Below are 7,372 nucleotides of genomic sequence, written 5' to 3'. Positions count from 1 at the left end.
CCTATCCCCTTATTTCTATCACCCCCGGGTATCTTGGCTCTTTAATCCATGTACTAGTAAAGGTACTTGGTAGGAAGTGCAGGCAATAGAAGGACAGCTGTAGAGACAATGATCTCTGAACTGTGGCACAGCCTTGTGGAAGGTACTTCTTAGACTTGTCCAAAAGGTACAACAAGGTGAGAACTATAGCAGCAGTGATGGAACTTTCCAGGCAAAGTTGCCTCAGTGCCTAATGGATGTGGTGAGACTCTGCAGAAGGGCTATGTCTTCTAGTGCGGATAGGGAGGCATAGCAGAAGTAGCAGCATTGCCCAGTGTATGCAGATACCAGAGTGAACCAAGTATCAAACCTTATGTGCAATTGTCTACTATGGCATGCAAAGCATGGGAAATGGCCATGCCATTGGCATGGCCTAATAGTGTTGTTTAGGCTATGGGTAGCTCAGTGGAAGACATCACCTAATGGGGCTGGAACAAGAGTGTAGGCCAATGCTGATGACCACCCTCCCATGTGAAGTGGATGCTTTTGGAGCATCCAGCTCATGGTATCCTGCTATTCCCCAAATTTTGGTCAACAGTGAGCAGCACATGAACTAGGCCAGACTAGTTAGTCTTTGTTATCTGTGAATTTGCAGTTGGGCTCCAATTGGTTTATTCTTTCCTGATAGCTAGATCTGTGTATTTCACTCTCCAAAGCTGTCAGTTTTCAGGTGGACTGAGGAAGCAAAGGGGCCCACTACAGAAAAACCAAGCAATGAGAAAGAGACATGGATGGAGAGAAGCTCAGCGTAATTCAAGCCTTGGATTCTGTGAGGCAATCCTGTGTTGTAGTATCCTTCCAATTTTTATTTCATAAGGTAGATTGAGTTGGCTTTTGTTATTTGCAAACAGAAGAGTCTTAAATCCTGGAAGATTTGAGGTCAAGTAGGGAGTAGAAAGGTGTCCTGTGAATGGAGATGAAAGCTCCCAGGACTTCAGCGAGGAAGGGGCCAAGAACCAAGAACAAGGCAGAATCCCGCAGAACTTAAGTATCTAGATACTTTAGATACTCCTAAAATATCTAGGAGACTGGGAATTTATGCCCAAGGAAGGCTAGCAGAAGGTTGAGTGTGCAACTAGAAGTGCTTGGTTACTACCTTTCTCAAGTCCAGATGGTTCTGGGAACTAGGGGCAGGAGTGGCAGAGTGTATGGAAAGGAAGGGTGGAGAAGGTCAAGAGGCCAGCATTGAAGTGAGGAGGAAGGCCAAGACTGACTGGCAAACCATGAATAGTTGAAATCTGACAGTTAGTGAGTGTCTGTGTTTCACATGTTTACATGCAAGGCTTTCACCTACCTAATTACAATACAGTAAAATTTCCAAGTCCTTATTCATCTTATGTATAGACCAAGCCACCAGGAATCTTTTTTCCCAGCTCTGAAAGCAAACCTATTCTCAAGACACAAGATTATGCCAGCCTTCCCACCATCAGAGCATTGTGGCCTGTATCTATATGTGATTAAAACGCATCGTTGTATTTTTAGATGGGTCTAATTAATTGTGGATAATATTTTAAAATGTATAATTTCACGAATTTAAAGATAATAAGAGTAAGCATCAGCATAATAATAACACCTTATTTCTTGGCAACACTTCTTTTTACATTGTAGAAATTTCTGTTTTAATGAATATTTCATTTAATCCTTATAATAATCTTGCAGGGAAGGCAGCACAGAGGTTTTTCTCTTCCTCATTTTGGAGATGAACTCACAGAGAATTTGAATGACTTGCCACAAGTTACTTAGCAAGTTAGTGTTAGAGGCAGACTAGATTGTAATCCCCTGAGTAAAGGGAGACATGATCCAACTTCTGTCCTCTATGGAGCACACATCTACATGTGACTTTACTTGGTTCCTGCAATAGTGCTGTAAGGCAAGATTTATTATTCTTTTTTGTAGGTGAGGAAACTGTCAATGAGAAAAACAATTTATGATTACTCAACTGTTTAGGGTGAAAAGATGAGTTGAATCTATGGGGCACTTGGGTGGTTCAGTCAGTTGAACATCCAACTCTTGGTTTCTGCTCAGGTCATGATCTCATGGTTTATGAGTTTGAGTCCCACACTGGGCTCCACGCTAACAGAGTGGATCCTGGTTAGGATTCTCTCTCTCCCTCTCTTTTTGCCCCTCCTCCGCCACCTCTCTAGCTCTCAAAATAAATAAACTTAAAAAAAAAAGATAAGTTAAATCTATGTTGATCTTTCTAGCTTGAAAGCTGCCCTCTTTTTCCTGTCCCAGAATTTCTCTGTCCTCTTGGTTTTCAGCTGTCCCCAATGTGGAGTGAGGAAACATTCATGTATTATAGCTCTAACACTGTAGAGGATTCCCTTGAAGGGTCTCAGATGCTGGTGAAGCAGAACTGGAAATCAGTGGAGCAGAGCTGTCTATAAAAAATACCAATAGATTTTAAGTTTGTAGGGGAAGCTGGCAGGAGCAGGGATGTAAAGCATGGTTTGTGAACAAATTTAGGAGCTGAGGGGATGTGGGGGCACCCCTGAGATGGTGACCTCAGACCATGCCTGGATGGGGACAGAAGGGTTGTTAGCACTAAGCACTTACCCAGTTGCACAATTCAGAGCCTGGAAAAGTTCCCTACTGATCTAGGATCGGCTTAAGCCCCGAAGCATGAAATGTGAATACCTTTTGCTCAGCATCCATTAAATAAATGTTATTCTTCTTCCTGGCAGAAAACACAAATTTCTCTGTTCAGAGCCACGGTGTAGCAGAAGGAACAGAATTTACAATATCCCTCTTTACGATAATGGCTCTCACCTTCCAAGGAAATGAGCTTGGAGGAAAGGAGCACCATTGAGTGCCCAGTGACAAGCTGGCTGGGCTTGCTGCTGCTGCTAATTATCTGGCAGGGAGGAAAGGCTGTGTCCCTGGAATACGGAGAAGGGTCTGTGAACTTTGGAGAATGGGCAAGGTACTTTGGTGTCTGTGTCATGCGAACTGGAGAATGGCCCCCACAGGGTCGTGTCTGACCTTTACCTCTGTTTCACTACTGAGCAGACATTTTTGCCAATTATGATCCCAAACACACTGAAAAGTACCCTTGGCCACTGACAGTTTGCAAGGGAGAAGCAATGCCTCTAGAATAATACCATGCCCAGGACAAAGAGGAAGGGTAAACAAAGCATTACTTTGTGTTGCAAATAGATGGCTTTGTTAAATACTGGAGAAATCCCCTCGGTGTCCACCTTATATGGCTCTGATAAAAATGCATTTGCAATACGCTCAGTGTCAAGAAATCACATCTTACTGGGCCAGGGAGGTTAAGAGCATCTCCCCATCTACAGAATAAAACTCATTAAAAGAGTCTTTCCAGCAGGAGAAGGCCCAGTTTTCTGCCTTCTCTATACCCTCCGCTTTTTTCTTTTCAACTAATGTATTGCAGAAATAGATACATGATCAAAATAGTATAATCCACATTTGTATTAAAAATAATAAGCTTGATAACAATGGGAAAAATAATGGTAAACAGCATCAGAAAACACAGCAGATTCACAAGTTAACTTAACAGAACATACTTGACCGGCAGGTAACACATTAAAATGCTATTTCGGCAGACAGAATTGATAGCAGACTAGCTGAAAGAAAATCCGCTCGGAAAAGTCGACAAATACAATCCTAATCCCCTTTTTTTTCCTGCCACATGCTGCAGATGAGTGAAACCCAGGGGGGGAGTTCTTATTACGGCAAATAGGTGTGAGTCCAGGGGAAAAATTAAGTCAAGTTGACAATTTACAAATTTCCTTTCAAGCATGAAGGGGAACTGAAAACGACGGTATTTATTTATTTTTTTAAATCCCAAGCCCAGTATTTGGTACCTGTTAATATGGCTGCTGAGAATAGGGGCATAGGAATCTCTCATAAATAAAGCCAGAATGAAATAACCTTTGTTAGACAAGTGATATTAGAACATCTAATGTTGGGAAGAGACATTTTTCTGCTGCCTGGTGGGTATTGACATACTGGCTGCTTGGGTTTAGTTAAGGCACCACTTATGGGAATCAGAGGGGCAAAGCACAGAGTCTCTGGATAGGACTGTCAGAGTCATGCAACAGCCTCAAGAACATTTGTCTTCAGATGGGGATGTTCCTAAAGATCTGGGTATGGGTTTCTGATATTCACATGGGCTTCTGTTGATCCTGCATAGCAGATATCTTTGCTTATGCAAAGGAAAGTCACCTTCAACTGTTAGTGAATTTTCTGAGTCAATAGAATGTTACAGATGTGATGGAGTCTGAGTCTCAAAATGGGCCAGCTAGAAAATGGAGATAGGAAAAAGTAGAAGAGAAAGGTACATATTCTTAGCTTGTTTCTGAGAAATAAGGGTGAACATGGACTCAAAGTGAAATGAATTTGAATCACACAGGCTGTGACATGGGTCAATGAAAAAGTCTGGAAGCTGAAGGTCTAGTCCCATTCTTTGACATTTCTAGTCTCTCTCTCTAAAATATTAACTTTATTTGTGATGTAGACAATTCCTTTGAATAGGATGAACATATTCTTGTATGTGCTGGCTTATGCCTAATGTAACTATTAAGGATTCCCCTTTTACTCTCATTTTGGATGAACATTATATGATCACTCTACTTATAAGCTGTTTGGGGCTTGGTTACCATATTTGAAAATAAAGATATTATTCTAGAAAATTCTACCCTCACACATACACAGGCATTGCTTGTGTTCCACTGTTTATGTATGCTCTTAATCAGTACAGTTGACCAGGGTCGACAAATAAGCTGCCGTGGATTAGGATAATGGCCCAATGAAGGATATTTACCTTTTAATAGGGGAACTTTTGAAAATAAAGTTCTTATAATTCAAAATACTGAATCTTTTAAAAAAATTTTTTAATGTTTATTTTTGAGAGACAGAGACAGAGCATGAAAGGGGGAGGGGCAGAGAGAGAGGGAGACACAGAATCTGAAGCAGGCTCCAGGCTTTGAGCTGTCAGCACAGAGCCCGATGAGGGGCTCAAACTCGTGAACCATGAGATCATGACCTGAACTGAAGTCAGACGCTTAACCAACTGAGCTACCAAGGCACCCCAAAATACTGAATCTTTAATGGTGAAATTACAGGCAAACTTAGCTCATCATATTAGCTCTTTTGTCTTCTTTGAGAATCACAAAACACTGAGCTGCTGATTGGTGGATGGTTTAGGAGATCCAAAAACCAGTCCTGGGCAGGCTGTATCTAAATACCCTGGTTGTAAAACCAGGTTATAAAAACATGTTCGTGGGCCCTAACCTTTTAGCAAAGCCCCCAGTTTGGATTTTTAAAAGCTCCCTAGGTATTTCAGGTGCACAGCTGACTTTGGGGACATAATTCTATCTTCATTTTATAGATTGAGGGACTGACACCCAGAAGGCAGAGCAACAACAATGGCTATTTGTTTGGTTTCTTTTGTTTATCAAGTGCATCAGTGAACAGTATTTCACTTAATCCTTATGGGGTTTGAAATATTAGCCCCATTTTATAAGGAACAAAATAAAAGCATGTGCTCAAAGTCACACAGCTAGTTAGTGGCAGAATCAGAATTAGTGCTCATATTTCCTGATTCCTATTCTGGATTTATTTCTATTATTCCATAGCAACTCAGGTAGTTTGGGAAAAGCTTGCCTCTCCTTGACTAAAGTTATCAGTTCACTTTCTTTCTTTTCTTGTTTTCCAGAGAGATGCACAATTAGGAGGTTGTTATTTTCTTCCTGGTCTTTTTTCCCTTATTTTTTTTTTTTTCTGTTTTGTTTTTGGATGAACATTTAATTCTGCTCTCCCCTCTCTCTGTGTGTATAGTGGGCTTCCTGGCAGAGATGGCAGGAGATGTTTTCATGTGCAATCAAGGGCGTAGATGCATTGGCTGCCAGCCTCAGGCAGGGACACAGACTTGTCTCCCACCAGCAGAGCGATGATGCGTTTCCCCAAAATGTTCCAAGAATGGCCTGGAATGTGACTAGACAAGGTCCATGCGGCCCCATGAATGGCTTCACACTGCACCAGCTAGAAAACAAACACAACAGTAATTCTTGGATTAGCATGAAAACACTTCCAAAGGGGGCTAAAAGACAGCCTTTTGTCCCTTTCATAAAAGAGAAGAGATGAGGTGTGACAAATGGTCTGTTGGATGGCTTTCTGTGCCAGGCAGAGGTCATCTTGGAAGGGCACCACAGACACAATCGGTTTAATAGAGAAGAAACGGACGCACAGATAAAGGACAAAGAACATTTCAGAAGAGACAAGGTGGCGTCTACAGAAGACAGTTTAAATTAAAATAGGAAAAGGAGATAGCATGGCTCACATTTTTTTTTAACCCACTGTCTTTTGACATGTGCACTGAGACAGCACATATAGCGCCAGCAACATGGGAGCTTGTCATCAGGAGATGTAGGTATTCCAACCTTAGTCTAGGTGGCTAAGATACTCTGAAGTTCTGGACTTCAGTTTTCGCATCTGTATAATAAGGCTAATATTATGTACATTGCCTGTACATTGCTGTAAGGATGACAAGATTGGCGGTAGGAAGTCAGGAGGATGTGGCTTGCTGACGAGATGGATGCTGGGACACGGATGACTTAGGCTGGGAACCTTGTTTTGCAGGGACTATGTCATACGGGTCGGGTCCAGTCAATCATTTTGTCTGAATGGCTCTCAGATATTTCAAAGGTTTTTTTGGTGTGTCTTTGGAACCAGAATTTCACATGTTGATTCTTTTTTTTTTTTTTTTTTTTCAACGTTTATTTATTTTTGGGACAGAGAGAGACAGAGCATGAACGGGGGAGGGGCAGAGAGAGAGGGAGACACAGAATCGGAAACAGGCTCCAGGCTCTGAGCCATCAGCCCAGAGCCCAACGCGGGGCTCGAACTCACGGACCGCGAGATCGTGACCTGGCTGAAGTCGGACGCTTAACCGACTGCGCCACCCAGGTGCCCCTCACATGTTGATTCTTAAGTAAAATCCCAACACATTAAAACAGATGCGTGGAGCTGCCCCGTTTGAAGCACTGGTGGGTTGGTCGAGTCCTCTCCACACCCAGTCTCCTTCTCTCTCTTCCTGTGACAATGCCTGAAACAGCTCTTCCATTTTCCTGCTCTAGGAATTGGCTGCTGCAGGCCTCTGCTGCCTTTCTGGATCTTTCCAGCATGAATTGGGAAGTAATTCAAAGCCTCTCACTAAATCTTCTGAAACTTCAGTGGAGTGGCCAAATTTCCTCATCACTGATGATTGTAAAAACAAATGGAAAAAGCAGATTCAGGTAAATGAATAGCTAGATGGCAGAGTTAACTGCCTCTGATTGACTTAGCACTGCTTCTCAGAACACAGGATTTA

Source organism: Leopardus geoffroyi, chromosome D3 (genome assembly GCF_018350155.1).
Source record: "Leopardus geoffroyi isolate Oge1 chromosome D3, O.geoffroyi_Oge1_pat1.0, whole genome shotgun sequence".
Lineage (NCBI taxonomy): Eukaryota > Metazoa > Chordata > Mammalia > Carnivora > Felidae > Leopardus > Leopardus geoffroyi.
The sequence above is the reverse complement of the archived record's forward strand: the minus strand, read 5'-3'. Positions refer to the sequence as shown.